This window comes from Macrobrachium rosenbergii, chromosome 51 (assembly GCF_040412425.1).
Source record: "Macrobrachium rosenbergii isolate ZJJX-2024 chromosome 51, ASM4041242v1, whole genome shotgun sequence".
NCBI classification, from domain to species: Eukaryota; Metazoa; Arthropoda; class Malacostraca; order Decapoda; family Palaemonidae; genus Macrobrachium; species Macrobrachium rosenbergii.
The window spans coordinates 60,512,883-60,530,382 of NC_089791.1; the positions used below are offsets into that span (position 1 = coordinate 60,512,883).

The 17,500-nt window shown below is 35.6% G+C and overlaps 2 long non-coding RNA genes across 2 annotated transcripts in view; one reads left to right on the top strand and one right to left on the bottom strand.

The window, feature by feature from the left end:
• Positions 1 to 3,447, bottom strand: part of LOC136833562 (uncharacterized) — a 179,239-nt gene extending 175,792 nt beyond the window's left edge. The window contains exon 1 of the long non-coding RNA XR_010851511.1: positions 3,078 to 3,447. This is a non-coding gene — a long non-coding RNA (uncharacterized lncRNA). The remainder of the gene's footprint in view (positions 1 to 3,077) is intronic.
• Positions 3,448 to 4,073: 626 nt separating this feature from the next.
• Positions 4,074 to 17,500, top strand: part of LOC136833455 (uncharacterized) — a 132,928-nt gene continuing 119,501 nt past the window's right edge. The window contains exon 1 of the long non-coding RNA XR_010851476.1: positions 4,074 to 4,457. This is a non-coding gene — a long non-coding RNA (uncharacterized lncRNA). The remainder of the gene's footprint in view (positions 4,458 to 17,500) is intronic.

Below are 17,500 nucleotides of genomic sequence, written 5' to 3' on the forward strand. Positions count from 1 at the left end.
CACACTGGTCTGATATGTCGCGTAACATGGCGTGTTAACCCGAAACATCAGCGCAGTGTGTATGCACCTTGAGGACCAATAGCCTCTCTCTCTCTCTCTCTCTCCTGTATATTTACATATATATATATATATATATATATATATATATATGTGTATGTGTGTGTGTGTGTGTGTGTGTGTGTGTGTGTGTGTGAGCGTGTGTGTGTGTGAGGCATTTTAAACCGTTCACTAATTACATCGAAAATTCATTGGAACATCGGTCAACGTTCCTTCCTGTCTTTACTCTCCATGACCATTTTACTACAGCAATCCCGTGGTATACTTTTTCTTTCGCTTGTATGTTAGGCATCCTACCTCTCCTCTCCCCCCGTCCCCCACCTACCATGCAACGCCCCCAATCACACCCCACGCTACGATGCCAGACAGAACTGGCGTTCTTCTTTTGATATCCCCATTACATTTGTTACCAAGGCGGCCAAAATCAAACACGTTGTGGAAAATTGTTTGAAATTAATCATCCTTAAGCGCAGCTTCAACAAAGGTGCAATTAATAGACGGTGCTCAGCTCTTTGCACTAACATGAAAGGTAAATTAAATCAGGATAAATACTGACGCATATCGGCCGAAGCTTGTACGGTACCCTTTGGCAGTTGTACAAACTGGGATACATTTAATCTGACTGAATTGAAAGAGGCCATCATTAATTCGTGAAATTGCGTTGCAATTCAAAATGGTATCTGCCTGTATGTTGTGTTTCTCCTTTGCTTAACGATTCAATCGATTGTGCCTTTCTTTTTTTTGCTTGTTTCTTTTGGTATGCATTATTGCGCTGTCTGAAAAATACCCAAAAAATAATATTTGTGATGATGGACAGTCATCTTTGAGTAAAAGGTTTCCAACAGCGCTTTGATGACTCTGCGACTTAATATCAATCTTATACCAAAAATTTATTTATTTCTTGATGCTACGAGTGCATTACAAAACCGGAGGATGATGGGTTGGTGAAGGAGACTGCAACTGGAAGGCATGGTGAAAGAGAGGAGACGAAGACCTTGAAGGGCTGGAAATTTGAGTAAAAAATATAATAAAAAGTATCTGAAATGAGGGGCCTCAGGATTCACGAAAGCGAGATTCTGTATGACAGACAAAGATGACTGGAGTGTGAACCCTCTGTCTTGGTGTTCGAAGCAGCCAAGGCAATGGAGGTTTTCTGCTCAGAATTCATCCACGATTCGACAGTTAAAGTACGAATGTGGCAACGATCTGATGTCTTAACATTATTTTGGGGGTCACCCCACTGTTAGGAAAAGGCATGATATTCAAAACTGTATATATATATATATATATATATATATATATATATATATATATATATATATATATGTATATATATATAGATAGATAGATGATAGATGTGATAGATACATATATATAACGTATATTATATATTCATTTACAATGTAATATAAATATATATATGTGTCTCGCCATAAAAATCTTTATTGCAAACAAGCCTATGTCTCAAGGCATCGAGACTTCAAACTGGAATCTATTTATAGTTACTTTGCACTGCTGCTTCACTGCGTATCATTTCCTGACTTTCGTTTTCGAAATGTTACATTCTTGGTTAGCTAATTACTTTAACTTAATCGGGTTCCAATTTTCCCGCCTCGTCTATGAAAAAATCCTTCAATAATAATAATAATAATAATAATAATAATAATAATAATAATAATAATAATAATAATAATTCAATTTAACAGGAAGACCGGGGGTTTAGCCTCCAGATAGATAAAAAAAACGGTAAATAACGAAGACCCGATAGTACCATGGCCACCAAGAGAGCAGCCGGGGTACCCTCCGTGCTGGGCATCATTGGTAGGTTGTATTCTTGCCGTGGCAACTTACTGGGATACATATCCATTAACTAGTAATAACATAAAACTTATGTGATTTAGAATATATCTTATGTAAATATGTAAAAAATGGATGTAAAAATATCACAGGAAGTGTACATTTAAAGTAATGGGTTCCTCTCTTTCACATACATACACACACACACACACACACATATATATATATATATATATATATATATACACACATATATATATATATATATATGTGTGTGTGTGTGTGTGTGTGTGTGTGTGTGTGTGTGTGATGTATGTATGTATATACACTAATATACTAATACTAATTATGAATGTTAGTATTAGTAGAAAAAGGATTTAACCTATTTTTCAAAAAATCTCCGCGTGAATGGCGATCACATGCAAATGCTGTGTCCCAAACTGCAAAGACAATAATGATGTAACAATAAAAGTTAGTATTTTAAAGCTCCCTGATACAATAAAAAAAAAAACAGGGCTCAGTGTAGGCGAAGGACTAATAAACTGTGAGGGCTAAATTTCAACATCATCAAGACAAAAGAGATCTTGAAAAACAAAGGAAATGAAGTATAAAGATCTAAAGGTAGAACTGGGAGGACCCTACAGTTGCTCTAAGAAGTAAGATAGAGGTGTTGGAGAGCACGATTAAAGAGAGAATGGAGGAAAAATTAAAAGACTAAAGAGTGGATCCAGCTGTGGGCCGAAGCAACCCTTAGTAATGCCTACAGTACACAACACGTGGTGCACTTGCAGCACTATCTCCTATGGAAAATTGGTCTTCAATGGACAAATGTTAGATTTTCTACTGATAACCAAACTTATAGGACCTTAGTAGAAACTGACCCAACCCTGACCTACTGACTCAGCCTATCCTCTGGCGTCCCATAGATTTACCAAGACGGATGAACCGCCATAGTCCAGTCTCTTGGCATAGCCTACACCGCTACACTTTAGCCTTGAGGCCTAAACCCACCTCGAAAGGCTTACATGTAATCCCGTTCAAGTATTAGCCTATCCTAACCAGTACTTTGTTTACTTATTCAATTTCTGGTTTGTTTGATTTGCTTATCAGCCAGTTTCTGCAAAATAAATCGCTTTAGAAAATGTTTTCCGCCAAGAACACAAACATAACTGAGTTTTTCCGCCAAGAACACAAACATAACTGAGTTGAGTATTTTTACGTACCTACATAGCGTACTGATCCCCTGCGGCCATGACGACTCATGACATTGTATCCGGGTCAGGAACTCCTTTGGTAATGGAAAAACTCAGCGATGTCTTCAACGTGAGATAAAAAATCACCGCACCAACTGGCAAAATCACAGACACAAAAGATCGTTTCGTTACGAACCGCGGGTTCTTTCCGAGGAGACAACACATACTACAAACAACAGAGTGACAGCAAGTGCGGGGTCACTGCGCCGCCATGATGGTTCAAGTGAATAACCTGTAACCATGTACCAAGACCCCACACATAAGGGTTAGATAGAGAGGCGTTGGTCACGTTCATTTCAGTAAATGCTAACTGCTGTCTGGCCCTTTTACGGTTTTGCCCCTAAAAGTTACTTAGTGTAACATCATTGTCAATATAATTCAATGATATGAGAGGTAAATATAATATATATGATTGGTTTTGGTGTTCATGTGGGTATGTTTGTGGAAATTGTGCTGTGCGGTACAGAAAGTGCTTTCTGGCAACTTGATCGTAATGAAATGTGTGAGGGGGATTTGCATGGTTGAGGAATTTCCCTCCTTTGCCAATTTCACGTGTATTTTTCGTTTTACTATAATACTGCAGCAATATCTTACTGTTGTGATGATTATTACACTTACTACTTCCATCTAAAAGCCGCCTTACATGTTGAGACCATTCGTTTCGTTTCCGATATTTACTGATATGATTAAATTCGAAGTCACACATGCTCCATTCCAGTGGTCTGATCCGATATTTCCACGTCAATGTGCCAATTAATGCGAAAATTAAAAACAGTTTATAACTACCTAAGTAAACCTGCGAGGAGTAGGAATACAAAGGATGTAGTGTATGTTTACGATGGATAAATGCCTGACGATGTTTACTGTGTAGCGTAGTTACAACCAAGATGCAAGAGGATAAGGCGAGTTGCGCAGAGGCCAATTTTTAACTCTCTAGCTCATGACGTCACAGGGCGAGACATCGGTAGCTGATGGGCAACAGCTTGGCGGGAGTTTTCACAAATTGTGACAATTCTTGAGGTATTTGGAATTTATCACGTTACAGCCAAGGTGATATGTGCTATTTATGGATGCTGTAACACAGGAAGGAACAATTTTGGAAGGGAAAAGGTTAGCTTTTACCGTTTCCCTATAGATCCCGAAATGTGTACGAAGTGGGTGAACATCTGCAGAAGTGACCATATAACACCAAAACGCAAGTGTGTTCTGTTCACTTTCAACAAGGCGATTATGCGAGAAACCTCAGTCATGAATTGCTTAACTACCGCCCTGCAAATGCAAGAAGATTGAAAGATGATGCCATACAGAACCAACGTTTACCTTTGCATGATAGTGCCACTCTTTATTCAGGTATTTAACACCTTGACTCTAGTTTGGTTTAGTCTGCCTGTTACATTTAAAATTATGGATAAAATTAATACATCAACCATAGGCTTATACGAATACTTCTGTCAATTAAAGTGCATAAATATATCTTTCGTTCGATTCTTAATGCAAGTAAACCATATTTGACTGATTAAGAGTGATAAGATTAAAATTAGCCTAGACCTATGTGCAGTTAGGAATAACTACGAAGGGGATACACTAGTCAACACGGGAAAGACACGTTGATTTTATTGAAATTGTTTTCATGTGCATGAAATGGGACTATTATTTGTTGGGGAAAGGAAGGAACAGTTATTTTCGAGAGAGATAGAGAGGGAAAGACTGAGAGGAAAGCGTTTTCCATAACTGAATGAACCATAGGTTTATATGGATAATTTTAACATTTAAAGAGCATATACAGAATGTTATATCTTCCATTCGATTCCTAATGCAAATAAACTATGTTCACTGGTTAAGACTGACAAAATTGGAATTAGGCCTAGACCTAAGTATGTTGAGAATAACTGCAAAGAGAAAATGCTAGTCAACACCAAAGCGAGGGAGAGGGCAAAATTTTATTAGAATAGTTTTCATGTGTATGAAATGGCCAGTTATTTGTTTGGCAAAGGAAGGGGAAGATTATGAGAGAGAGAGAGAGAGAGAGAGAGAGAGAGAGAGAGAGAGAGAGAGAGAGAGAAAAATTTTCCTGCATTTGAATAAGCCTACTTTTATGAGGGGATTAGGAAGATGAAAATGATAGTTAATTATATATATAAATATATATATATGTATATATATATATATATATATATATATATATATATATATATACAAAGGAAATTTACTCCTATTTTTTCATTCATATGAATAAGCCATTACACAATTTGTATTGTAATGAATGTCAAAATGATAAAATACATGTATATGTATATATAACCTTTCTGCATATATCATGAAATGTCTCCTACCTGTAACCAATGAGATTAAGACTGAGGACGAGTCATGGGGAATTTAATGGAGAGAGAACCAAAACCTATGATAGGAAATGAGTCTTTATGTTATTTGAGAGGATTCATAGCTCATAAGTTTGGGAATAAGTATCCATCTTTAGGTTCAGCTGATATAGATGGAAGAAGTGACGATTGGATTTAATATACAAAGAGAAAAATATTATAGACCTTCTGTACAATTTCAAAAAGATCTGCAACACATGGAAGAGTTATTCAAAACTTTCCATGGGGAAACGTTGAACCCGGGAGTCATGGAGTATCCAGTCAAGGTATCCAGTCTCCTCGATATTGTCAAGGACCAAAATGTTGATGTTCCGGAGAATATAATTAGCTATTTTTTTTTTTTTTTTTAGATGCAGAATCTATTTTAGAATGAAAATATTAAACTCAATAAAAAATACGCTGAAGTTTCTTCAGCGCAATCGAGTTTTCTGTACAGTGTATAATCAAGGCTACTGAAAAAATATATCTATCTTTCGGTGGTCTTGGTATAATGCTGTTTGAGCCGCGGCCCATGAATCTTTAACCACGGCCCGATGGTGACCTATCCTATATCGTTGCCAGAAGCATGATTATGGCTATCTTTAACCTTAAATAAAGTAAAAACTGCCGAGGCTAGAGGGCTGCAATTTGGTCGGTTTGATGATTGGAGGGTGGATGATCAGCATACCAATTTGCAGCCCTCTAGCCTCAGTAGTTTTTAAGATCTGAGGGCAGACAGAAAAGTGTGGACAGAATAGTGCGGATGGACAGACAAAGCCGGCACATTAGTAGTCTTTTACAGAAAACTAAGATAAAAGAAAAAGGTTCAGTAATTTTTGATAAAAAATGACAGAATTAAGGCAGTAATAGGGGAGTGTTAAATTACTATTATAAATAAAGTTTATATTATTTTCTTAAGTGCTATTTCTTTTTGTTTCCATTTCCAATGTTCAGTTTATATTTTATGTGGAAGTTTATGAAGAAATATAATTATAATATTAACAAAAACCGCCAGTAAGTCGTATAGGAGCTCAGCACCCAAGTGTGCCGTGTGACGTCACTGAGAACAGCCATCCTCTCGGCAGCCTGCGCGATAACTCACCTTATCTTTTAGCTTTCTGTAAAGAAAACTATTGAGATGGCTATTTGTCTGTCCGTCCGCACTTTCTATGTCCGCCTCAGATCTTAAAAGCTAATAAGGCTTGAGGGCTGTAAACTGATATGTTGATCATCCACCCTCCAATCATCAAACATAACAAATTGCAGCTATCTAGACTCAGTAGTTTTTATCTTATTTAAAGTTAAAGTTAGCGATCATTCGTGCGCCTGGCACCGCTATAGGTGCCAACGATACAGGCCACCACCGGGCCGTGGCTGAAAGTTTCATGGGCCGCGACTGAGAGTTTCAGGGGCCGTGACTGAGAGTTTTATACAGCATTATACGCTGTACAGAAAACTCGATTGCGCCGAAGAAACTTCGGCACACTTTTTACTTTTTACATCTTGGCTACAACAGTCTTGCTGGAGCTGAAGAAAAAGAAATGAGAGCATTTTCTTAATATTTTCGATATCGTTGAGCCAGTGCAATGGTAGGAGGAAATTATTGTTATCTCTTTTACGATGATAATTTTTCTTTAGGTTTAATTATATTACGTAAGTTACAATTCTCCTGACATAATTCTTACTACATTAAGTAAATAAAACGGGTAGGCATACACACACACACACACCCATATATATATATATATATATATATATATATATATATATATATATATATATATATATATATATATATATATATATATATATATATGGTGTGTGTTTACACATGAAAGTTTTCCCGTAATTGTAGACCAGTGCTCTCTTACCATTGCCCGTATAATGCCTAGACCTAATTGCCTTACTGTGACTAAGGATTTACTGTTCTTTTTTTTAATCAGAATGTAACTTTTAAAAAATTCTAAGAGAATACGTAATTTAGTGAAGGGAGTGTCTCGGTAACCTTACCAATGTTTACTTTGGAGTTGGAAGGCCTTATCAGTCTACACCGCAGAACGAAAGTATGGGAGTTAAATGTCCACAGCAGCTACTCCCGATATCTAGAAGCTTCGATTTGTTTTCAGTTTTTTGCTGTAAGTTGCCCGGAAGAGGCTGTCTCATGTTGATTATTCTCTGTTAGGAATGGTTCTGTTGCAAGAAATTAACGAAATCGCAGAGTTTCCTGCAGCCCATAGCGATTGAAGGCAACTATCTTCCCAGACCACAACAGCAGTCGCAATGGGGTTTAACCGAATACTTTGATCTTGGTGAACAGTAGTAGGCCTAGTGCAACGGAACGTCCACATCTATGCAACGTATTGCCATTTCCTCTTTTTCACTCCCTTCATATCATTCCATATGCAGTTGTTCTTTTGCTGACGAGCTGCTCGCATGAGCTTTGTGCAGGTGAATTATCGTTGATGGATGTAGAAACACGTTTTTCGTCTTATCGTATCATATATATATATATATATATATATATATATATATATATATATATATATATATATATATATATATATATATATATACATATATGTGTGTGTGTATGTATGTATATATATATATATATATGTATGTATATATATATATATATATATATATATATATATATATATATATATATATATATATATATATACATCCCAGCAGGACAGTGAAAGAGACTACCTTTTAAAGCTGCCATGCAATCGGTGTCCGTATAAGTAAGTGCAGCATTCCGTGTGATATGAGAGGGAGTGCCCTGTTCCCATTATTCAAGCGCTTATCGCAGTCGATCCTTTTCCCAGCATTAGGAGAGATGTTCTTTTCCCCATCCTGGAAAACTTATATAGGAGCGTTCTGTATCAAGCTCATACATATTCCAGCAATATGGCGAGGCCTATTTCCGAAATAGTTGTATCACAGGATTGTTTATGTTACGTTTTTATTTCTGGATTTTTATTTATGTGCGAGTACATATTTTTTCTTGTTCTGGTTGCATTTTCAATTCTATGTCTTCAGAATAAAATAAATACGTATAAAATTGTTTATATTATGTTTTCGTTAATTTATCTACATTTTCATTTTTCGTGTGACATTTCATTTTTATTAGAAAATCATTCTTTTTATTCGCAAAATTTCTTTCTGAGGACACTTGTGATTTTGATAGTTATTTTCCACTAAATTTTCACGTACGATACATACATACATACATACATACATACATACATACATACATACATACATACATACATACATACATATATATATGTGTGTGCGTCTGTGTGTGTATATGTATATATGTATGTGTGTGTGTGTGTAATATACTAAACGGAGACATGAAAAAATGTAGGAAATTCATTTGGTGGTAATATCTAGGAGTACAGAGTAAGCAATCTTCTTTTTTTTTTTTACGAAGCAGGTGCTTGTAGGTTTCACCCAATTTTAATTGCATAGCTGAAGCAAAATTTTGATTCTCATAACACATATAACATCTGATTTTTTTGTTGTACGCTGTATTCTCTGTTTTCGATAATTGCATGGTAGCAGGGAGTTCAAAAATATATAAGTTTACTTGAAATGTATATTATTGTGAAACCTTTTCCCTCGATGCATATTATTTTCCCAACTTATTTTATGTCGGCATTGATAACTACGTCGTTGGAAAGAGAAAACACATACATTTATAACATGATCTAAAAAGCGATATGTAAATGAGACGTATGCGTGATCATAGGAGGCCCTTGTTATGGAACCCAGTTTCCATCAGAATCGCTGAATAGTTAACTCCTGCAACGGAATTGCCCAATCGTCCCCTCCCCAGAGACAAAACATTCCTTAAATACTCAAAGATTCATGGTGCGATCAATAGGCCTTGCATGCAGCGTCATTGCTTCTGTAAATATTCATGTGACAGCACAACGCAGGGTTGGAAAATCAAGCTTTTTTTGGTATCCTTCTTCAGCATTTCGACAAAATGCTGTTCTCAGCTGGGTAATGATGACAATGGTAACAGTGATTAGGATGAAAATGATAATAATGATATTTATACATAAGAATATGCACAATAATTGTAGAAATTGATGTACCTTCGATTTATGATAAACAGAAATCTCTGTATTTTCTTTGGAATTTGTCTGTTTCCACATAATTCCGAAAAATACGGACTATGATTTTTTCACTATCATCTGTAAATAATCTGTTATCATCCATCACTAAGTGACAGCAGCGGGTACCTCTTCCTTTTATTTCGGATTTTAATATTCGTACTGCATTTACAGTTGGTAGGTGCGAAAAACAACCACTTTGCTTTTTTAAGAATAACACTTATATTGAGGGGACGAGAGCTGTTATTATAGGTGAATTTTTTTCATAGATTAAGACATTAGAGTTTTTTTCTGTCATTTGTATCTGTTATTCCATAAAAGAATAAACGAACTCAGTAAAGTAACTTCATGCCGTTAAAAGTTACTTGAGCGTCTTTCTTTTCAGGCGTCAAGCTCACTTGTCTTTGTGGTTCTAATTGTTCTTTAGGGTTTGTAAGAGATTTGGTTTATGCGCGAGTTGTATGATTGAAGTTTATTTGTTTTTCAGCTGGTAATCTTCTAGCTAGTGTTCTTTCTTAAGAATTGACTCAAAGATTAAATATATTTGCCGTAGATACATACACACGTCTTTGAAAAACTCAGGAAAATTGTATCTCTTACCAAGATAATTTTTCTGAAGACTGCACAAATGTTACAGTTATGACCAAACTTGGCGAATAATAGTAAAATGTCAGCCTTCTTCAACAGAAAAGAAAAATGGTATAATACACAAAAGTAATGACAACTCACCATTCACCCTTCCATAAAGCAGAGGTATTTAAATCCACCCATTGCGTGACGTAATGTCATGAGAGAGAAACGTTGAAATCCCGCCTCTATTCGGAATCCTGACTCCCTTCATATACCCCGAAATAGCCCTCATAAGTTTGCCGGGATGTGGATTAAGCATTTTGTTAAGTCAAGTAAGAGAAACATGCGTTTCACTTAAGAACCCGTGATTAATCTTAGCAATGTGAATGCCATTAGCAACATCGCGCAATTTGGGTACAATCTCGAGATGTAACTCATGCGATATGCATGAACGCCGCAGACGCGAAAAACAGACCGGCAACGGCGTCGCCCTGAGCGACTGCTACTCGCCAGTTGTTTCCTTTGATGAACTAATTATTATTTACAGACAACTCCCGTCGAGTTGTTGGCAAATAGTCGCAGTGCGTGGAGGAGAGATTATTCTTGATTGCACGGCTGTCGTAAATATTCGTGTGTGCATGTGATTTTACACATTCGGTTGTATAAAAGCCAGAGACAAAATACATGAATTCTGTTGCGTATTTCTATAGATACGTATAAATACATCACACTCACACGCATAAGCATACACACACACGCATATATATATATATATATATATATATATATATATATATATATATATATATATACATATATATATATATATATGTGTGTGTGTGTGTGTGTGTGTATGTATGTATATTTTGTAGAAAACGAAACGTTCATCTCTAACCAAAATAGTTACGATCCCTCAAGAAATATTTGTGTTAACGCACTTCATCCCTAGAGCGAAAATAGGACTTTCTCTTGAAAACAAAAACAAAAAACAAAAAAAGCTGGCTTAATGGTTCAGAAAGTGCCAGCATCGGCCCGAGAACTCCACATTCTGGAAATGAGTGATGGGAATAAGAACAAAATGGTAAATCCTTGCGTTTTTAAGTTCCTAACCCAAAGACTGGAAAAATATGTAAATAATATCTGTGGTAAAAAGGCTGATGACGACTGGATTTTCTTGCTTATGATAAAGCTTTTCAGAAGGAAATAGATAATTAGCAAGGTAACTTTTAGCTGATTTAACAGGGTCTTCTTTCTTGCTTGCTTTGAACAGTTCGTTACGGGAGTGGGTTTTGCGGGAATCAAAAGAAAAATGTGCAGACTTTTTTACGTTTTGCGAAAGGTACGATGAGGAAAAAGTAGGCATAATAAAGTACTGCTCTCTTGAATAATCTCACCTTTACTCTTTTGTCTGTGAGTGAATGTCAAGGGGAGAAAAATCTTATATTTTTGCTTTGTACGTTTACCAGTTGTTCTTTAAGTATATTCATAATTTTGCATGGAAAAATAGTGCAGAAAATAAGGATAATGAGCTGACTACGAAATTACCACATGACAGATCAAATAAATGAGTTTTGGTATCTACAGTAGAAACAAACTTGATAAAATTACGTTGTCTAAACTAGACTGTCTTTCCTGCATTCATTGAGCTTTTTCTTCCAATTTACTTACCTGCCCATTTGCGGCCAAATAAACGAAGGAGGCCTGAAATATTTCCAACATTCTGACTGATCTAATTCCTTAAAAGTAATTTTGTATATAAGCCCTCCGGCAACTTGAGGAGAATGATGACAAATATTCAGAAGAAATCAAAGACAGATGCAAGTTTCTGGTATGTTATAAGAAAAGATTTAGTGAAAAATGGTATAACTGGAATTTGTAGATGAAATGTTGGGTGTTGAATGTTGGTATAACACAAGTTCTATAAGTAAATGTTACATGATGGGAGAAAATTAGAGTCTTTAAGCAAGTGTTTTTATATGAATGCAAAACTTGAGATGTATGAAGACTTGCTCCATCAACTCTGTATGTGTGTGTGTGCGTGTGTGTTATGAACCAAAAAGAAAATTCGGAAGATTTTCTGACAAACAGTCTGTGTAGAATAATGGAAAGAACGGTAATCGAAGCGATGGAAAATGAAGAGCCACGGAAATTTTATAAAAGGTTTAGCACTGGTGAAGAGATACGTCAGAGTAATTTGAGCCAATGGCATTATTTGCGGAGATTATCTTTTTATTTAGACTTTGAATCAGTCTATATTTCTTTTTCTCTTCAGGTAAGCTTCTCAGGAATAAAGAAAAACTATTCATGTGTGCTTCCATTTACTCCTTATAGTCGACGGACCGTTTCCTCTCCTATAGGCGGCAACTTCAGGACTAAATTACAATTTGACATAAAAAGTTTTTATTACAACTGTGGACCTAGCAACTAATAGTAAAATATGAAATATGACGTCATTGGGGCGATGAATTTCGCTGTGGCACAGGGCTTCACCTACAGAGCACCAGAAATGTCCTTGCTGCCGTACAGACTACCAGCAAGAGAATGAGACCTGCCGACCCATGGAAATTCATCACTTTAGTGATGTCATCTTGTACATTTTAGGCTTAGCTGTTAAGTCCGCTTGTTGAATAAAAACAATTTCTGTCAATTTATAATTTAGCTCTGAAGACGCCGCCGATAGCGAAGGAAACACTGTCGACTGTAAGAAATGAATGGAAGCATTGGTAAATTTTCATTTATTCCTGAGAAGCTTACCTGAAGAGAAAATATGAAGTGTAGATTGATTCAAAGCCTAAACAAAAAGACTTTCTACAAAAAATGCCATTGACTTCAATAGAAATTATATATATATATATATATATATATATATATATATATATATATATATATATATAAATATATATATATATATATATATATATATATATATATATATATATACACACACACACATATATATATATATATATATATATATATATATATATATATATATATATATATATATATATATATATATATATATATATATATATATATATATATAGTGTATATATATATATATGTATATATATGTATATATATATGTGTTTGTGTATGTATATATATATCGATAGATGGGAAGATGGACTATTTCTTTTGCATAAGAGTGATTCAAAAGAGATGGAGTCACATGACAAATTGCTTGTCGTACTACTGTGATTAAAAAGACAAGATGACAAATTATTTCAACATCTATCGTCCAGCTTTAGTCCAAACCCAGAAAACTTCACGAAATTTTGTCCTTCTAATTTTCATCAAAAATTTGTAAGTGGAGATGGGTGACCTACTTTATATTCAATTTGAACCACTACGAAAACTGAAATTAAATGTCCACAGAAGCATAAAATAGAAGGCCTCTCATTAGATTCGCCAAAGAGTCCCTTTTTAAGGAATTTTTCTCCCTCTGTAAATTTAAGATTCCCTTTTCCCATTCAGCAGATGAAAACCGTCTCTTAATTAGTTCTGTTTTGTTTATTGATCGTGTTGGGAGGCCATGTGTTGAGAGCAGATGTTCTGAATTGGACATAATTTGATTAGAATGATTCGACTTCAACTTTTCTTCTCTTTCAGCCTTATTCTCGAATGTTAAAAATTACTCTCTATTTTATGTTACTGATGCTACACATAGTTTAAGTAATGATATGCCTTTAAAATGATTCAGTTCTAGTTTCAGAATAGTTTGTTTTGCCAGTAATTTGGAGATGGTTTAATTGAATTCTATTATCTAAGCTTTTGGTATGAGGTTGCTAGCCCCATGCTCTTCCATGTCCTGATTGCAACCCTCCGTAGTTTAATAATGCCAGATTATAAATTCATTGCTTAGGCAAACACTGGCATACAATGGACCTTGCCCAAAACATTTCGACTCTCCTGGGTTTTGAACCCGGGACATTTCGATAATGCCGAGAACTGCTAACGTGCATATATATATATATATATATATATATATATATATATATATATATATATATATATATATATATATATATATATATGTGTGTGTGTGTGTGTGTGTGTGTGTGTGTACGCCAGTGTTTACCTAAGAAATGAATTTATAATCTGGCATTATTAAACTACGGCGGGTTGCAGTCAGGACATGGAAGAGCATGGGGCTAGCAACCTCATACCAAAAAGCTTAGATAACGGAATTCAATTAAACCAACTCTAAATTACTGGCTAAATAAACTATTCTGAAACTAGAACTGAATCATTTTAAAGGCATATCATTACTTAAACTATACATAGCATCAGTGACATAATATATATATATATATATATATATATATATATATATATATATATATATATATATATATATATATGTGTGTGTGTGTGTGTGTGTGTGTGTGTGTGTGTGTGTGTGTGTGTGTGTGTGTATGTATGTATACTGTACATGAAAAACTCTACAACTTTTTTTTTCTCAGTTCAAAATTACTAGTACACTTGCCGGCAGATAATTTTCCTCCACCCAAAAAGATCCTTCCTACGTCGCCCTTTTCGTCACTGGGAGAATAAAATGGAAAGGGGAAAAGAACAGACAGAGAAAAGAAAATGAATGTTAATGCCGCTCGGACTCTCCAACCGGATATTAGAGCTCCGGCGGCTGAGGTCGTGTAGAAGGAACAGTATTCCGAATACTATTAACTTTGTTTGGGATTGAGGTGGACTGATACCCTGATAGCATGATTGGCATGGAGGACTGTCTGCGCTGTTACATATAGAATGCGGGGAGCGGAGGGGAGGGGAGAGGAGGGGAGAGGGTTTGTGTGTGCAGTCCACTGACAAAAGGAGTCAGTAGACTGAAAACATGCCTTTGTAGAATTGCATATGAACCTTGGTCGTCCCTATCAAAAACGATGCATTCATGCAGACAGAAAAATTCAGCAAGGGCGTACACGTCTTATCCTTTAAGCAGTCAGCCAGTAGATTGAAAGCGCACCTATACCGAACCTCATCACAACCTTGGCATTCTCTATCAACAAATTTAGAGAGATACATTTATTCATAAGGGGAGCCTTTGTTCGTATGCAACGAACGTCAGTTCGCAACTTTCAGCCACTGGGTGCAATCTGACATTCATATCACAGATGCTTTCCTTTTTCCTCTTCTCCCCATATTTTTTATGAACGATCCTGGGAAATACGCAACCGTAGTGTAGTTGAAAAAGGAGCAACGTTTAAATTCCAGCAAAGCCGCCATCTTTCCAAATTAAGGCTAAACGACCAATAAAGACAAAGCGTAAAGTGTTAACCCGTGTTTATTGCCATGGGCCCCATCCAGCGAGGAGAGCCGCCCCCCTTGCGAAATATTAGTTGTTGGGTCTCGCCAAAACACGAATACAAATTATTCGTTTGCATCCGAATTTCGTCAAACTTGTCTTCATTTCGTTTTCGTCGGAGCTGCAAACCCATATTTTGAGAGCGGCCGATGCATTCTGGGAAACTCTGCTTCGCTTGCCGCTCGAAAGGGATGTTGCCATGCGCCCCAAGAAACTTTTTTGTTTGATTTGTTATGCGTTTGGTCTGTGTCTTTGTTTTGGGGAGCCGTATCGATCTGGTGAATGGCAAAAGGCCCCAACTTGTGTTCATGCGAAACAAAGAATACAAAGAATGAAAGTCTGTTGTACAAAGAATTACGTCTGCTGTACACAAGTATGCACCGCATTCCCTGGGATAAATCAAAACAAAGCGAAATAACAATGGGTGATACCTTTTGTTAACGTTCGGTGATGAAGATAACATTTCTTTTTAAAAATGCTATTACTGGTACTACTTAAATATTATTGTTAGTATTATTATTATTATTATTAGTGCTGTTGTTGTCATTGTTGTTGTTTAGTTGTTGTTCACTGGGAAGCATATAAGAAACAGTTGTAATTTCCAAGAAGGAACTATTACTAAATTCATTAACATGAATATTCAACTCATGATATTTTGTAAGAGAATAAAATATCTAAAACTAACTATTATTAATATCTTAGTTTCATTTAGGCTTAAGCCTACCTTACATGGTCAAGCTTTCTTTTCAACGGTACAGATTTTCATTTAGGCTTAAGCCTACCTTATATGGTCAAGCTTTCTCTTCAGCGGTACAATTTTATCTTTAGAGAACCGGCTAAAAAGATTAGCAGACGGGTTAAGTAAAATAAAAGTTATTAATTATTCATTCATAAAATTTATGAAAAAAATTGTGAACGAAAGATATCAACTCTTTTTCTCTGAGAGCATACTAAACATTCACTAAAATTTTGGTCTCCTTAAATTTTATGCCAAAGAAAAAATATATCAAAATCCAGTATTGTATCTCCCTGACGCTTTTAAAGGTCGAAGGGAAGAATACACAACGATAGTTGTAAAAGACTGTACAATTAGGCAAATCACAAATATGGTTTAAAAATGAAGGAATGTATTTTCTTTCATGATATGGTTTTATTTGGAAAAGAAAAAAAGATGAAATATTAGGAATACATTTCTCTAAATCAGCTTATTTCTGATCTTACGCCTAAAGTTTGGTAAAGCCATCTTCGATATCTAAAAGGAAAACATGAAATAAACGTACAAAAAAAAAAAAAAAATAAGGAAACCAGCACAGAAAAATTGTTTGAAAGTATTGAAATCTAAAGTAAGTTGGACTAACATTTTAAATAGCACGAGATTTGATACGTATATGAGATACAGCACTTTTAAATGTAAGAATAAGTATAGACTCTTCGTTTCACACTGAAAAAGTAAATAGGATTAACAAATTGAGGCTAGAATGGTCACCAAAACTGAGATGTAAATTGAATCAAACAAGAAGCACTATTCATAATAATGAATATCATTAACCATAACATAAAAATTGGTATCATTAGCTTTGAGCTGAAAACTCAATTGGTAAGGTGTTGGGTATTAAGAGAATCTCGGCAACAATCAAGACACCTTCATCCTCTAACAGCTAATTTTAGGTCTAATTTGGCCAACCAAGTCCAAACATCCACACCAGGCCCCTTATTCTCTTCAGCACCTTGCTATCACTTAAGAGCTACCATTATCAAACGACCTGCGCTGGCGTAAGGCAGACTTGATTTATACCAACCGTCCCATTGCTTCAATGAAGTCATTTTCCAAGTTGAAAGGACTCTTTATTGTCTACGCAGTGAAGTTTCAGAACCAGCGAGGAATACTCATCTTGATTTTTATAGCGTCACTCTTTCCAAATTCCCTTTACGTGACCAAGTTATCGTCCCTAGATTCACAGCTTACAAAATGCTGAACTTCGAATGTAACAGGTTTTTTTTTTTTTGGTGGCTTTG